At 41.3% G+C, this 17248-nt stretch overlaps 1 long non-coding RNA gene across 1 annotated transcript; it reads right to left on the reverse strand.

Moving 5' to 3' along the window:
• Positions 1 to 3612: 3612 nt before the first annotated feature.
• On the reverse strand, positions 3613 to 17225 carry LOC128074947 (uncharacterized). Its single transcript, XR_008203527.1, has 2 exons — positions 8444 to 17225; positions 3613 to 8314 (listed from the first exon to the last, which is right to left on the reverse strand). It is a non-coding gene; the product is annotated as an uncharacterized LOC128074947 (long non-coding RNA).
• Between the last annotated feature and the right edge of the window lie 23 nt (positions 17226 to 17248).

Here is a 17248-nt window from a genome sequence, read left to right on the forward strand (position 1 = left end):
ACAGGCAGAGAGCTGCAGTGTCAGCACTCAGGTCTCGGTGTGCCTCAGAATCACAGAATGGCCAGAGTTGGAAGAGAGCTCAGAGATCATGAATCTCCAGCCCCCCTGCCACATGCAGGGCCACCAACCTCCCCATTTAATACTAGACCTCCTGAGCTGCCACGGGGGTCCATTTAGGACCACTTGTCAGCAGGAAAGTCTTCGCTATGTGAGTACTTCCCATGGGGAATTCCCAAATCAAGGGTTGACATGGAGAGAAGAACCTTACTGTGCTCCTGAGCTGCGTTCAGGTGTTTGGCACTTCAGGACTAAACTGGTACTCCTCTTTTAAAATTGTCATTCCATAAAGCTTGCCAAGGTATCTGAAATAACTCTTACATTATGCAGATCTTTAATGTGCAATTAATATCAGTTATACGATTAAAATTTTAAAACAAAGTCAGATATAAATACAAGAAGTAAGATCTAGCCAGCCTCATTAGTGTCTTTCTCTGCTTGCCATCGCATGGGTCTGAATTTGCTTTTTGTCTAGCAGACATTCAGACCAAGGATGGGTTGGTGTCTGGCTCTCTGCTGGGTACCATGTGCATTATTGCCTTAGGCCCATTGCACAAGGAGTTTGGTCCATTTCTGAAGTAGCCCTCTGTTGCAGAAAGACTTACAGAGGCTGTTTTAGAGTGACACTGGATACTGTGTTGCACAAACAGGATGTAACACAAGGTTATCTGCGACTGTTCAAGGATGTGAAGCATGTTGGGGCAGTGTGGGGTTGGGAGGAGCAAAACCCCCCGCAGTTCTACCCACCTCCCTTTCAGACGGTGTTCTAGGAATGAATGATCTTGCAAACTAAGGTGAAGTGTTGCTCGGGGAGAGCAAGGTGGTGCTGTCAAGAAGTGCAGGCATTAGATGGTTATGAAGCACTTTGGAGAATCAGGGGCGTTGCTTGCTTAACTTGTGGCATGCTTCTCATCCCCTTTTTCGTTTAGCAGTACAGACAGACTTTAGTTAGAACCAAATCCAAGGTGAATTACACAGCTCTTGCAGGCTGTGAGCCAGTCCTTCGGACAGTTGCCCTCCTTAGGCTTCCTCTTCCCCAGAGTGGCACTGAGTGCAGCAAAACAGCTCCTCCTCACGCTGAACTGAGAACAGCAGGGAACAGATGAAGATACAAATTCCTGGCAGTGCTCAGTGCTACAATTAAGAATCACTTTGTAATAACTTTTTCAGCTTACAGGATGAAGTTTGAGTGCTGACACACAATCCTCTGCATGGAACCTCTGTGCTGTGCTCTGAGGAAATCTGCTCTGAAGAGGAAAAATACTACGAATACAATATACAGCAAATCTAGATCCCACTGTCATACACACTTCTAAGCAGCAGAGCTCACTACAAAGTGGCTGAGCTGTGCTTTTTTGGGCAGACAGTTCTTCTTTAGTCAGCTGCTATCATGGCAGCTCATTCATAATTATGCTTCACACCACAATGAAGCAGAAAATAGAAACAAGACCAGCAAACCCTAGGAGGAAGTTTTTCACACAGAAGGTGGTGACGCACTGGAGCAGGTTGCCCAAGAAGGCTGTGGATGCCCCATCCCTGGAGGCATTCAGGGCAAGGCTGGATGTGGCTCTGGGCAGCCTGGTCTGGTGGTTGGTGACCCTGTACACAGCTGGGTCTTGAAACTGGATGATCATTGTGGTCCTTTTCAAGCCAGGCCATTCTATGATTCTATAAAACCTACCACATAGAATTTGTATTGATTTTTAAAAAATCTTCCTCAGAGAACACGTGGACTCATCAGTGCCACATTTGGTCCTCATGTGGAGACTTATGGGATGCTGCTCTTAGAAGAAAGGGAAGAAGAGTTTCTATTCTGCTATGGTTTGAAATCTGGGAGCTGATGTGGGCCACCCTGTAACTTAAGAAACTGGAAAGCTAAACAGCAGACTGGAAATGCAAGTCAAGGTGTTTAGGTTTTAAACAAGCACTACTACTACCTGCTACAAATCTTTTAACTGCTTTAAAAATAATCAAATGAAAAATAGTCAGATCAAGAGAGGATGCCTTTTCTGTTACAGAAATGAAGCTGGAATACACTGTCCTTAAGACTAAACACCTAACCAGCTAACACTGCTCTCCTTTTTACCTAATATTGCTCAGATGTTAAATAATATTTCTCATAAGATGAGACTACGCTTGGCTTTTAAGCACAGTTTGTTGGGCTTTTGTTTTCCCAGACAGCAGCATGAATCCTAAATTACCTCATTTTCAATTATGTAAGTGTCAGTGAGAACTGAATCTGACTCTTTGATTTTGTTTTGCTGTGTTGTATTGACTCACTACTTCGATCAGTCGGTGATGTGTGCACACACCTGGACGTTGCTCAATACCTATTACATCACACACAGAAGAGCCCCTCGGCTATGCCAAACACACAGAGAGCTGACTGATGCCCTATCAGCACATAGCAGTCCCACCAGTGTAATTAAACCACTTTTTAATCTTGGTATTTAGGTCTGTGAAAAGCACTGTGGCTGCAATCCGCCATGTGACACACCAACTGTTTATAACCATCTCTTATCTGTTCATCTGAGTTCTGTCATTTACACACCACGTCTCGCAAGGCGATGGCAATAGATGAGGTATTGTGTGAAGGCAGATCTTACATGGGGAAAGATAACAAAGGCCTTTGAGACTGCGGCTCTCCTCAGAATATGCACTGATAACATAAAGCAACAGTGTCCCGTCATCATTTAGTTCCAAATTAGCAAGGTTTACATTGCATGGAACACAGAAGTAAGCTTGTGGGTTCCGTGTTTGCACCGTTCCTTCTGTCCTGGCCAACTCCTTCCTTCAGTCCTCGTCCTGATGATTTCAAAGCCTCATTACAGATGTAGCTGAGGGGTCTTTTTGTATTCTTCTGTTGTAAAAGAGTTACTCATCGCTTAATGGGAGGCACACTTGAAGCTGCTTTCAATTAGACAACGCTTAAAAAAGGTACGTATGTAAAACCATGCTAATAAATTAATCTGATGGCATAAAAAGAGAAAATATTTTTGCATTTCTATTCCGTTGTGCTGTCCAATTAATTTTTAGAGGTACAAATGTCTCTGTAACCAAGTGATCTATACACTGAGGAATTTAATGGATTTCTTAGCTGGAAGAAGAGGCTGTCACAGCATGCCCAGTATATAATGTAAGTCACTTACTTTGAACGCTGGCTTCTGCAATGCATTCAACAGATCCAATTTATGAAGAACTCATTATTTCGCTATTGGTCTTCCAAAGCCTTTCCATAAACTAATTAAAATTTCCCAAAGAATGTTTTATCAGGAAGAAAATTAGGGTATCCTTTTGTGGAAGGCTACAGGTTTTTTTTTTACTGTATCAAGGTGATTTATCATTGTGCAATAATAGGGAGCAGGTGTTTTTTATGAAAGATTCATAAGCTCAATCCTACAAATGGATGCCTGGCCTTTGTGACCCTTTTTACCACATGCAAGATGACACACATCTCCTACTACTGATAGTAGTAGATGTACAGAGAACAAAAGTGCCACGTTTGCTCTTACAAGATTGCCCAGTGTTCTTCAAAAAATACAATCAAGAACAAAATAAGCTAACTATAACATTTATTTAAGTTCCTATACTGTTGTATTACAACCTTGATTAACAAAACCATACCAACAGGAAAAAAAAATAAATGAAAATCTTACTATGTTATCCCAAATGCTAATAAAATTCTGTGTCTTTAAATAAAGGTACTAACCTTCAGAGTAATTCAAAACTATAGATAAAGAGTTGTACATTTAAAAACACACTGCAAAGGACTGTTAAGGGCATGGGATGCAGCCTACATATTGCTATAGAGCAGTGTGCATGGCATAATTGCCTATGTGACTTGCCTGTGGTGTGAAACAGTTGTCTCAGTAAAAGTCATGATAAAGGTGATTAATATGTGCTTATTTCCTTAAAGATGAGCACCACCTGTGTCTGGAGTGAACTTCAGAAATGAGCGTCACATTGGGACCGGCACAGAAGTTGTGCCATTCACAGGTCCTTTTATCTGACTCTGCAGCTCACTGCACAAGATGGCGCATGGATTTTTCCTTCAGTAAGTTACAAAATCTTGCCAGGTTAAGAATCTGTTTCAAGGGTTTTGCAGGATGGGACTCAGAGTTGTTTAACAAGTTCTCATTTAGGATATTATTCAATTATTTAACTGGGAGGAATGCATGAGGATGCATCTTCAGTGACAAATGTCAAGAAGGATCTCATCCATGGCAACTTTTTTCACAGAATGTGTCCCAAATGGCACGTGAGGAAAAACAGACACTGGGGAAAAAACAGCTTGCTGTTCTCTACTAACTCTGACAGAAAGAAGACCCAAAAGTCACTGTCTATACATTTGAACAGACGCTGCCAGCATTCTTCCAGCTCGTTCAAAAAATCTCCTCTTGCAACAGCTGCCATTTTGCAGAGTCCACTGGGCTTTGGCAGACACATGACAGCTCTATGAGTGAATATGTTACACAAAATCTTTGGAGTACAGTAATATTTACATTAGAACATGATCCAGTTTCCCTTCATTGAACAGATATAGTCTTCAAAACACACAAAACACTGAGATCTTCTAATAAACTTGTGAAAAAATTCAATATATATGGGAATTCATAATGTATTTCTTCAGTGGATTAAAGGGGAGGCATCCGTACGTATTTCAGGCAGTCAGATCAGTAACATATCCTCTCCATTTCTTTAAAACAATTGAACTTCTGGCAATTCACTGTGTAACTGCAATCATCTGATTCGATGCATCTTTTGGCAAAATCGCTGTGATCAACCAGCAAGCACTGGTCTGTCATGGTGCCAGAAAGCACTGGAGATCTTGATTCCACCATCATTTTTCTCTAAACAGAAAGATATTGAAAAGCTCCAGCTATCTTCTTATCCCAGGGTTTTCCTTGCGTTTTGGGACAGTTTGTGATATAAATGGGGAGCAGGTTGAAAACTGGAGGAGTCATTGATAAATACACCATGTGTTACCTCCCAGTACCGAGACTCAGTGTCTCCTGATGGAAATTATTTTAATGAAACGTAATCACATCTACTTCCCTCATCCCTTGGAAAAGAAATGTAAAATCATTAGATGTTCCTGTAAGTATATCACAAGTAATACAGGATAAACTGACAGGATGCAACAAGTTCAAATCATATTTTTCCTCTTCATGTTTTGCCATGATTCCATCACGTTGTAAACGAGAAAAAAGCTGGCGCTGTTAATTCCGTGCTCTTACTAAATGAGATTATCTTGTACACAATAAATTGATTTGTCACCTTGGCCTATTCACTACAACTTGAACAGAAAAATAAATAGTGTCTGATGTTCCATTATTGATGTGATGCACATTAATGATGTTTTATTCCTAAGGCGATGATAAATGAGGAGGAAGTCCGAAACAGTATCCTGGTTTCAGCCGGCATACAGCTTGTTTTCTTCTTCCTAGCTAGGATTGTGCTGTGTTTTGGATCTGTGCACTGATAACACACCATTGTGATAGCTGTAGGTGAGCAATGCTCAAATGCTAAGCCAAGGAGACTCCATCTAGAGTACTGCATCCAGGCCTGGGGCCCCCAGCACAGAATGGATGAGGAGCTGTTGGATTGGGTCCAGAGGAGGCCACTAAGATGGTCAGAGGGCTGGAGCTCCTCTCCTGTGAGGAAAGGCTGAGGGAACTGGGCTTGTTTAGCTTGGAGAAGAGAAGGCTCAGGGGAGACCTCATTTTGGCCTTCCAGTACTTTGAACGGAGCACATAAACACGAGGGGGAGAGGAGACATTTTACACAGGCAAATAGTGATAGCACAAGGGAAATGGTTTTAAACTAGAAGAGGGGAGATTTAGATTAGATATGAGGAAAAGTTTCTTTACTCAGAGGGTGGTGAGGCACTGGCACAGCTTCTCAGACAGCTGTGGGTGACCCATCCCTGGAAGAGCTCAAGGCCAGGTAGAATGGGGCTCTGGGCAGCCTGAGAAGGTGCAGAGGGGGGCAGAGGGGGCAGCTCTGCCCATGGCGGGGGGGTTGGAACTGGAGGGGCTTTCATATTCCTTTCAACCTAAGCCATTCTATGATTCACAATTCTATGATTCTATGACTCCATTAAGTATGTCTCAGCTCCATGTGCTGCCCTAACAGTGAGTTGCTGGGGTTGCCCAAGGATCTCTGAGTTGGAAAGATGGAAAAATGCTCAGCACTGCAGGGATTGTGGATTCAGGAATCTAGTTCCATCCACCTTGTCTTTTTCAGCTGAAAGCAGTTAATTCATGCAAATAGACCTTTAGCTTTCATTCTGTAGCTATTTTGTGCATCCAGAATGAAAACACCATGAATACCGAGTACTGCAAAATGATGCTTCAAGTACCTTGTCTAAATTTGAGGAGAGCACTTGCTGCAACACCTGGCAAAGCTGCCCATCAGTTGAAAACTATGTTGAAAACCACTAACCTGCAGTGCTTCCATCCTACTGAGAAACTAACTCAGAAACAGCATGCTACTATGGTTACTCTATTTCAATTACAGGGTAGTACTTGCAGAAACAGACTCTTAATCAGGTTTGGGTCCTTTACTAGAGACAGTAGAAAATATGCAACACATAATGAGGCTCCTAGCAGGCACACAAAGCTGCTTAAAGAATACACATTGATGGTCTCTCAGAAATATGCAAAGGAAGTCAACCTGGCCCACAAATATTTTTATATTCTCTAACAACTTTCAAGTGGCTCACAAGAAACGAGTTCCAGCCTGTTATGCTTACTTCTAAGACAGCTCTTTATGTTTTTACTTTGATGCTCAACTTTGTTTCCTGTGGATCATAGTTCCAACTGCTTTCATCTCCACAACGCATCCATGACTGCATGACTTTGAGAAGACTGGGGACAATCAAAAACATTGTTTAATTTATATTACTGTAATGAGCCTTGTTTTACAACACCGCACAGCAAAAGAAGCGCCCAGCTCTGCACTGTACTGAGCAACTTGAGCAGCAACACAGCACTAAGTGCAGCTCTTATCTCTGAGGGTCAGTGCACTTCAGAACACAAGGATCTGTTCCTGTAGAGCCTACTAGTTCCGTTATATCAAAACACCCAAATCCCTCAACTTACCACAGTTGTTCTGAAAAAAATAACTGGGTAAAACTCAGTTCTCCAGTTTAGATCTGCAGAACTACTCCTAATGTGGTTTTAATCCTAACCAACATCTTCTTTATTATTTCTTAAGATATGACCATCATATCCAAATCCTTCCTGGAGTCCCTTCCTAGCCAACATCAACTTCTCACGGTGCCTGAAGATACATTTTCTTCCAGTACCTCAGAACTCTTGAGGGTCCTGACACGGGCTGTCCCTCTGTAGCTGGCCATTCCGCAGCGGGCGTTCCACCACAGACAGCAGGGTGTGCAACCCACTCCTAACCTGTGTCTGTTGATGGAACAGTGGGCAGTTCTGAAGCACATCTGAGCAGTACGTTACTGTAAGCAGTCTGAGCTTGCAGTTGGTTACTTCTCTTCCTTGTTCCTTGTCAGTGAGTTCTGAGCAGTGGATATAATGCTAAAACCAAAGGCATTCTGTAATTCTGCAAGGTCCTCGAGATCTGCCATAGAACTAATCTATGGTAGGTAAATCAAAATCAAAGACAGAGTAAGCAACTCCAGACAGTTCTCACCAGGAGATATGCTCAGTGTATTCTGTCCCACAGCTACCAACAATTCCGTAAGTTGTTCTAATGCCTGCTGTACTTGTCATTGTTAGAAGCTGACACAAAGTGAAACAAAAGAATGACTTTTTAAAGGTTGTTCCTAACTGCAAGCAAGTCATTACCATGGGCTTCCACCATGACAACATGTACAACCAAACTTGTTTGGGTACACACATGACGTGCAGTTCCAAGTGTCTTTGTAAACCATTTCTTTAGTGTCTTTGAACTGTTACTGAGCAACAGGACAGTAAAGAAACATGAATAAATGAACTATTAACTAGAACAATCTCATCCAGTAAGAGACAAGGAAAACCTTGTAAGCACTTCACTGACTTCATTTTATCTGAAAAATTGAGACAGTCGTAATTAGGACATGCAAAACACACCCACTTGGGAACCTGCTCTTCCATGAACAGAAGGGACACTCACAATAGGCAGCTGTTTCCAGGAGTTCATCTTTCATCAAGGTGGGGACAGTAGAGCCTTACTCACAAAGCAGGACGGTGCTCAAAATCTTCTTTTCTTGCCCAAGATGTATCATCAGGTCTACTGCTTAGACTACCTAGACATAGGAGCTATTTTTCAGAGATTAAGCTGGTAGCCAAGAGTGAAGTAAAAACCAAAAAAGCAGATTACCTACCCATAAAGGAACAAAAAACCCTATCACACTTTTTAATCAAATCTGACTTACGTTAAATAGAGCTGGATGTGGTGCTGATCCTGACTGCAGTCACATCTGATGGCTGAGGTTTATATCACACAAACTAATCACAGCAGGAGTGCATCTTTTCTGAAAACAAGCAGAAGGATTGAAATAGAAATATAAGAATAATATACAGATTTACTGGTAGCATAATTGGGATACAATCTTCCTCGGTATAGTGCATAAAAGAAAAATATGAAATATGATTAAAACCAGTAATAAAGCTAAGCAAAAACAACAACAGCAAAAGCTTAAATTGAAAACCAAGAAATTTCCTGATGGATGTAAAAACCAAGCTGAAAAGATATCCAGTAATGGGCAAATCTGCATGATCAGTGGCACAATATCCATGAGATATAAGGACTTCTGGGAGTCCAAATATTACAACTACGGTTCTCATAGAAATAGAATGTACCTTCTATGATCTCTGTAGTAACACAAAGAACACAGCCGCTGGTTAAAAGAAAAAGCTATCATCATTTCTGCCTCAATACAATTAATAATGGGCTGTAATTAAACTACTTATGGTCTCTTCCTTTTTTGATGCATAAACGGAGTTTCCATTATTGTGAATGAGATCACGCATTTTGGTGAGTGAAGAACACGCTTACAAGTGATGATACTTAATAAATTTCATTTTGTGAGGGGAAAAAACCCAACAGATCAAGAAATTTATGCAAGGAAAAAGGATTTTTTACTACGTGTAAATATTTCTGTAGCAAAAGATGGAAAAATAACTACAGAAAACTATTCCCAAATACTAATTGTCTAATACGTGCATGCTGAGTATTCCTTGCTGGTGACCAACCATGCTGAGACCTGTGGCATTGCCTGTCACCATCCATCAGAATATCTGCCTCTCAGGCACAATTTCAGTCAACACATTTATTTTATCTTCACACTCACTTTGCTTCCTTAATAAAATGTGATTGTAATTCTTACATATACAAAAACAAAAACAACAAATCCATGAAAAATACTCTAAGAGGGAAAGCTGGAATTTAAATCAGGGGCTTCCACCTTTCATCTCTAGCTGTTTTAAAAGAAGGTTCTTTTAAAAGTGTCTGTACTATATTAAAAGTTCAACATTTACAGAAAAATCACAGGATTATCCCTCTACTCACCATAAGACTTGTGAGAGCAATTGAGGGAGCTGCAATTGTTCAGTTTGAAGAAGAGGAGGCTCAGGGGAGACTTCATTGCTCCCCATACCTGCTTGAAAGGAGGTTGTGGTGAGGTAACAGTCGGCCTCTCCTGCTCTTCTGAAGGTAACAGTGATAGGATAAGAAATAATGGCCTTAAGTTGCACTAGAGGAGGTTCAGGTGGGATATAAGGAAAAAATTATTCTCAGAAAGAGTGTTGAGGCATTGTCACGGGCTGTCAAAGGAGGTGATGGAGTCACTGTCTTTAAAGGCATTCAAGGAACGTGTGGATGTGACACTGAGGGACATGGCCTTGAGTGGTCACAGGCATGGGCTGATGGCTGAGCAGATGATCCTGGCAGTCTTTCCAACCTTGATTCGATTCTCTGATTCTCGTTTGTCAGACACAATACTTCCTCCAAAATTCTTAATAAGCTTCATTAAGAATACGGAAAGTTATCCCAGTGCCACACTGCCTTTCTGAACTATTTCTTTCTACACAGTGCTTGCTTCTACCTCCTTACTATGTTGGAAAGGTATTTCTAGAAGCAGAAAGTCATGCCCCTGCATTACAAAGTGCTTCCTTCATTAAGGCCAGTTAGAAGCACTGGGAAAGGATTCCCATGTGCACACCTCTGGTCTCTCTCCTTCCACCCCGCTCCTCGGGGCTCTCGAGGAGATTCCTTCCATTCTCTCCATGCCTCTCTGTGCCCCCTGCTCTGGGGTTGGGGACTGCGAGCCCCGACGCCTCTGCTTGCCCACTTCAGTGCCCTGTTGTTGGGTAAAGCTTCCCTCCCTGGCACTCAGCCTGTAGGAACAGTGGTTTCCAGCAGGGGAGGTAAGAGCTTTATTCGCTTGTTTCAAATTAAAGGTCGAGCTTGCAGTAGTACCAATTTCTCTCAGGACTGTAAGCGGAGAATAAGAAGAAAGAGCTTTATTTCCTTAAGACGCAAGAAGGGAAGAGTGGGCCCAACATGCACCAGCTGGGAAAGTCTTAACAGCACCCTGGGGCAGCTGCCTGACAGGGCTCAGAGAGCAGGGAAATTGAACTGCCTGCACCAGCTCTTTCGAAACTGTCTGTATGTGCCTTTATATTTTCACACCATGTCCATCTCTTCGGTTCCAACTCAGAATCTCATTTTGCATAAATCAGAGGTTATCAGATCACCTCATCAGTCCCTTTATTTCTGGATAGCACAGTTCATCTCATCATCAGTTAAATATTGTAGCAACTTACACACTACTTTGACCTTCTTTGTCAACAACATGAAGACCTGATAGATCACTTCTGTATTCAGACTGTAATAGAGATTTTAAAATTAGTCAGATGAACTAGAGACTTTATTTAATTTTGATTTGTTAATCCATCTCATCATAAAGCATATTAGCCTTTATATTCACCAAGTGCAAAATGTTAGAAATATATTTAAAAATAAATCTTTAAAATATAGTTAGTGCTGTCATGATCAGACACAGAAGCAAAGAATACATGCTCTGGTTAAGCCAAGAGATAGATAGTTTCAGCTAAGTTATTGTCTTTTATTTAGTAAGTTTCAAAGTCCTTGAGTGAAGAAGACATATAGGACTGGAAAAACCCACCCTAGATTTACTAATGTCATTATGACTTGATTTCAAGACCGAGACTTTGAAACAGTGATCAAAAAGCTGTGCCAGTCATAGAATTCTCTTTGAAAGAAGACCCAAGTTTGCTAATTCACAAGATATGTTTCAGAAGGTGCTCAGGCCAGTTTGAAGAGCCAGATCTTGACAGAGGCTTTCATCAGTACTGCAGAAAGTAATTATGTGTAATTTCATATTAAATTAAAATGCAAAGCTGAATCCAAACATGTATTAATTTGATGATACAGGAAGAATATAAACATATGTACATTATTATACAAATGTGTTGCTATAGATGTATTATAAGCATGTGACATTCATTCAAAGAATGGAGAGGACCCCTACTAGGTGCTAACCCAGCTGGAAGCGCAGGAGATAGTTTCTCTTCTATGAGTGAATTCTGCTTGGGAATAGTGAAATGCCAGGGGAGTTGCCATGGCTGTTAGGTCTTGAGGTGCTAGCAGAGCAAGTATTTGTGAGCCCTATGCCAGGAATGTTCTTCTGAAGTCAGAATGTAATTTGACAGCCTACCGTTCAGGATTTGTTTCTTTGCTCATAATTTCAAATGAAAGTTTGTTTCAGCGGTCAGTGGAGAATTTTTCTTCATGAACTAATTATTTTTTCAAGCAAGAGAAAAAACTTTACACATTTTGAATCAATTGAATTACAGTCTTTCTTATGTGAAAGGCAGTACTAATTTGTTCAGTCTTCTCTCTAAGGCAGCCCACTTTAAGTCTTTGCACTCAAACAGAATGTATTTATTTTATCAGAAAATATTTCTAGTGAAACTGCTGAGCTACAGAAAGAAATTTTAATACTTTATTAGCTTGTATGTAACTTCTTACTTCTTTAGGGTGCCGTCTACTGTTGACAAATGATGGAGTGATTCAAGGGAATTGGTTTGGGGGACGACTTCACAAGGTACTAAATCATTGGAGATAGGATGCTGTGTGGCCAGAAGATGCCCTGCATCTCAAATGTGAAGATATCGATGCCACTTTTTTCACTTCTCTATTTAAATTCTTTTCACTCAAAGTTTTCATTGGAGCATGTAACTTTGCAGACCTTATTTTTTTTTTACGAATATAAATGCACTTAGCAAAAATTCTATGCCATTTACTCTAATGGGATTAGAAACTGACCTTTCTATGTGATATTGCTTGTACTCCCCATTTGATTTTATAATGGCTTCCTTAACAAGATAATCCATCAAGGAACTATGTCAACTGCATCTAGTAACCTACTTAACAGATCCGGTTTGGCAGCTATTACACATTAGTGTGTGTCATCAAAGCTGGGTGTAATTTATATTAAACCACTGTAACAAACACATTTGACAGTAGGCCACAGTTCCTAGAAAAGGAAGATGTTCACTTATGAGCAGAATAATTTTTTGCAGTAATTTGTCTTGTGGCTGGAAAGGAGAGAGCACCTACTGCTCATCAAATTCAAGTATATGGTTGACTTTGGCAACAGAGTATACAGCTGTGAGTTCATGTAGGACTTCACAAAGATCTCATTTCACTTTGGTGCGTGAACAGAAATAAGGCAGTAACTCTCCCTAGAAGAGACTTTCTTGGGATCTTCAGCCGACAGATGGCCTGTCTGAGTTGATTATATTAAGTTTTACAGGGAAGAGGCAAATTTCCTGTGGATTTGTTCATTTTGAAACACAAGATCCAATTGCTAGTATGTGTTTCTGTCGCTAGAATGGAACAGTGCTGAGTGAAAAGTACTATCTTGGAGCAGAGTAAGTAGTAATAGCCCCTGTCTTCATTTCAATGAATGATTCACTACATAAATGGTACTGCTAATACTCAGAAAAAAAAAAAAAAACAACTCATCAATCATGTTTTTTGGATCTTTGGGAAGGTCCTTCTCATTTTTTTCACAGAAACATTTCCTTTCTTGTAGATAATTAGAATTTAGATACTATTTCATAAGAAATACTTCGAATTATTCTGCACCTTACATCTGTAGTACTCACATTTAAGTATTGCCCAGTATTTACCTCTAAGATGATCTAGTCCAAATATCAACCTGTCACCACCACGCCCACTAAACCACGTCCCTCAGTGCCGCATCTCCATGTTTCTTGAACACCTCCAGGGGCGGTGACTCCATCACATCCCTGGGCAGCCTGTTTCAACCCTCACAACTCTTTCTGAGAAGTAATTTTTCTTAATATCCAACCTGAACCTCCCATGGTGCAGCTTAAAGCCATTACCTCTTATCCTGTCACTGTTATGTGGAAGAAGAGACCATCTCACCTCAACCTCCATTCAGGCAGCTACAGGTAGCGATAAGGTTCCCCTGAACCTCCTCTTCTTCAGGCTCAACAATCCAAGTTTCTTCAGCTTCCCTGTAAGACTTGCGCTCCAGACCCTTCACAGCCCTTCTCTGAACATGCTCTGGCACTTCAATGCCTTTCCTGTAGTGAGGGGCCCCAAACTGAACCAGTACTCGAGGTGCGGCCTCACCAGAGCTGAGAATAGAGGGACGATCCCCTCCCCCCCCCACTCCTGCTGGCTGCACTATTGCTCATACAAGCCAGGATGCCATTGGCCTTCTTGACCACGTGGGCACACTGCTGGCTCATGTTCAGCCAGCTGTCAGCTAACAACCCCAGATCCTTGCCCACCATGCAGCTTTCTAGCCACTCTACCCCAAGAGTGTAGGGTTGCACGGGGTTCTTGTGACTAGAGTGCATGACCTGGCACTTGTTCTCATTGTGCCTCATACAATTGGCCTCAGCCCATCAATCCAGCCTGTCCACATCTCTCTGTAGGGCAGAGATTCTTAATCCCAGGCAGATTGACACTTCCTGCACACTTCGTGCTGCTAACTTACTGAGTGTGCTCTCAGTCCCCTCATCCAGATTATCAATTAAACAAGACTGGTCCCAGTACCAACCCCTGGGAAACACCCCTTGTGACTGTTCCCTCATCCACCAGATGGGTCACTTAGCCATAGGAGATGAGGTTGGTCAGGCACGACCTCATGAACCCATGCTGGCTGGGTTCCTTGGTTGTCCTGCACATATCTGCATGATCTGTACTGCCTTTAATTGACTTCCTTTGAAGTCCTTGAGCAGCCCTGCGGAGAAGGACTTGGGGGTCCTGCTGGACAAGGAGCTGGACATGAGCCAGCAGTGTGACCTTGCAGCCCTGAAGGCCAACTGTGTTCTGGGCTGCATTAAAAAAGGGGTGGCCAGCAGGAGAGGGAGGTGATTGTCCCCCTCTACTCAGCTTTGCGAGGCCCCAGCTGCAGCACTGAGTCCAGGCCTGGGGCAGCACAGGAAGGATGTGGAGCTCTTGGAGTGTGTCCAGAGGAGGGCACTAAGATGATCAGAGGGCTGGAGCACCTCTCCTATGAGGAAAGGTTGAGGGAACTGGGCTTGTTTAGCTTGGAGAAGAGAAGGCTCCAGGGAGACCTCATTGTGGCCTTCCAGTACTTGAAGGGAGCTTATAAACAGGAGGGGGAATGGCTGTTTACGAGGGTGGACAGTGATAGGACAAGGGGGAATGGTCTTAAGCTGAGACAGGGGAGGTTTAGGTTAGATATTAGGAGGAAGATTTCCACTCAGAGGGTGGAGATGCACTGGCACAGGTTGCCCAAGGAGGCTGTGGATGCCCCATCCCTGGAGGCATTCAAGGCCAGGCTGGATGTGGCTCTGGGCAGCCTGGTCTGGTGGTTGGCAGCCCTGAACATAGCAGGGGGTTGAAACTGGATGATCATTGAGGTCCTTTTCAACCCAGGTCATTCTATATTTCTATGATTCAAACAGATTCGCAAAATAATTACTTTACCCTTACTCTGACAGCAAAATACAAAATGAGTGCCATAACCATCCACAGTACAGTTTTTCTTACATTATCAACCACTTAAAACACAAATCTCATTAAAATGCTGAAAAAAATCAGACATATACTAGTGTTTAAATCTGGTGAATTAAAACGTACTCATAAAATGTCTTGTACTCCATCACTGCCCTTTCAGAACACTTTTGAAAACCTGAAGCTGCAAAGGAGCTGATAATATCCTAGGTTTATGTAATGCTTCTTTTTGTTATTATCATTTCTTTGCAAGCTTCTCAAACGTGCTCAAACAGGTGATGTATGTTTTCCCTATCAGCTCTCCTCCCTAACTAAATAATTTACTTTCTAATGTAATGAAAGTCGGGCGTCAGCTTCCCAGGATGGATGCTTGAATCTAACATTCCATCAGGCAAACTTTGATCATAGGGCTTTTATTAATCTACAAGGCGGATCTGGAACAACACTTTCACGAAACTAATATATTAGTTATCTCGAGGGAAATCTTAAAAAACAGTCTAAAAATGTGCTGAATTTATATTTCAGCTATGGTCAACAGATGGTGATTTACTGGTTCTCATTTCAAAATGAAATTGATGTTGGGCATTTCCAAATGTGGGTGTTTAGATATATTAGGACAGTATAAAAGGATGAAATTTCTGGAGTATTCACTGTATGAAGCTACTGTGAGGTGTAATAAATATTTACTCATTGCTGTTCAAGAACTATTAGAGAATAGCAGAAAATCTAGTGTATATATGCAGCTTAAAATACCGTGCAACATCTGTGTTACACTTTACTTGTATGAACAGGTTTTACTGAATATTTAGCAATTCCTGTAACACCAGGCCAGTAAATATAATCCTGTCATCAAACTAAAATAGATCTGACTTCTTTCTGGCCTGGAGGGGCAATTGCTGTGATTGCTCATCATTACAGTTGAAATTGCATACAATACCACCAATGAAAACAAGAGGCCGTACCTTCCTTTATCTTTGGAAGATCACTAGTTATAAATTGCACCAGATTTTCTCAAATGAAGGAGCACATTTAATGAAAATTCTACCCTGTCATGTCTCTACTGTTTTTTGACAAGATGAATGTATTCATATTTGTTAGGGTATTGCTTGCCTGTAAGCTATAAAACATCTGTAAGTCATTCTGTCAAAAACTTGTCTCAGCTTTGAAGGGAGTTCTTTTTGGGGGAGAACTTAGAAGATTTTTTTCCCCTGTCTTTGAGGGGAAAAAAAAAGGACAAAATATTCACCTTTTTAAAAAATATTCATGACCACGTAGGTTTTATCTGCTTCTTCTTCCAGTTTGAAATACTCATGTTTCAAGCCAGGCAAGTTTTCCTACACAGGTGCTTGCAAAGAACCCTAACGTATGTATCATGACTCCTTCCACTCCCTCATGTTTTTTAGAATATAAATAGATCATTTGGGGATTTTTAGTTTGAAATATGTGTAAGGGGAAATTCTTCTTGCTTCAGCTGTCTGGTATGCATAATTGCCTTTCCTGAGCACGCTTCATAAATCGTGATGAATAAAAAATGCAGACAATGGATCATCTCAGATCATATAGTACAATAAAAATGACTGTAAAGAGAGAAGGGAAGAGAAGCACACACCACTTTTGAGTGTCACCTTAGCAATGGAACTGTGTTTCTGAGTTTTGATGCAGAAATTTTCTGTCAGATGAGCTGAGCATATATTTATAGGATGAAGTCCTAGAACTGATTGCCACGCCAAATAAAAATACAACCACTATTTATAACGGTGTTAGAACTAGAACAATATGTTGATGGGTAGAACAAGATGTTTCCATTTTTCATAACCAGAATAGTGCAATAAATAACCAAGGAACAGTTTCTTTAGAAACCTGAGTCTTTCTACATTTAGCATGCAGAAAAACTCATTTTAGTACAGATTTTTTTTCATGTATTTTATGAGAGTAACTGGCAGTGTTGTCATATGCAAAAATGAAACCCGTATGAAGCGTACAGCACTGAATTCCAGCCATCTAAGCGATTAGATAAGTCCACAATCATGTTTCCACTCCTTTTTGCACAAGGAGAATTAGGTATTCAAGTAAGGCGTTACATGAGTGTAGCTGAGTAGGAAGAACACAGATGCCACAGTTAGAAAGCTGGGGCAACCTGAAAATCTGTGTTTTCTTACCGCAGTTTGGTCACTTTGTGTTTTCCTCCTGGAAG

Source organism: Tympanuchus pallidicinctus, unplaced genomic scaffold (genome assembly GCF_026119805.1).
Source record: "Tympanuchus pallidicinctus isolate F22 unplaced genomic scaffold, pur_lepc_1.0 scaffold11, whole genome shotgun sequence".
Lineage (NCBI taxonomy): Eukaryota > Metazoa > Chordata > Aves > Galliformes > Phasianidae > Tympanuchus > Tympanuchus pallidicinctus.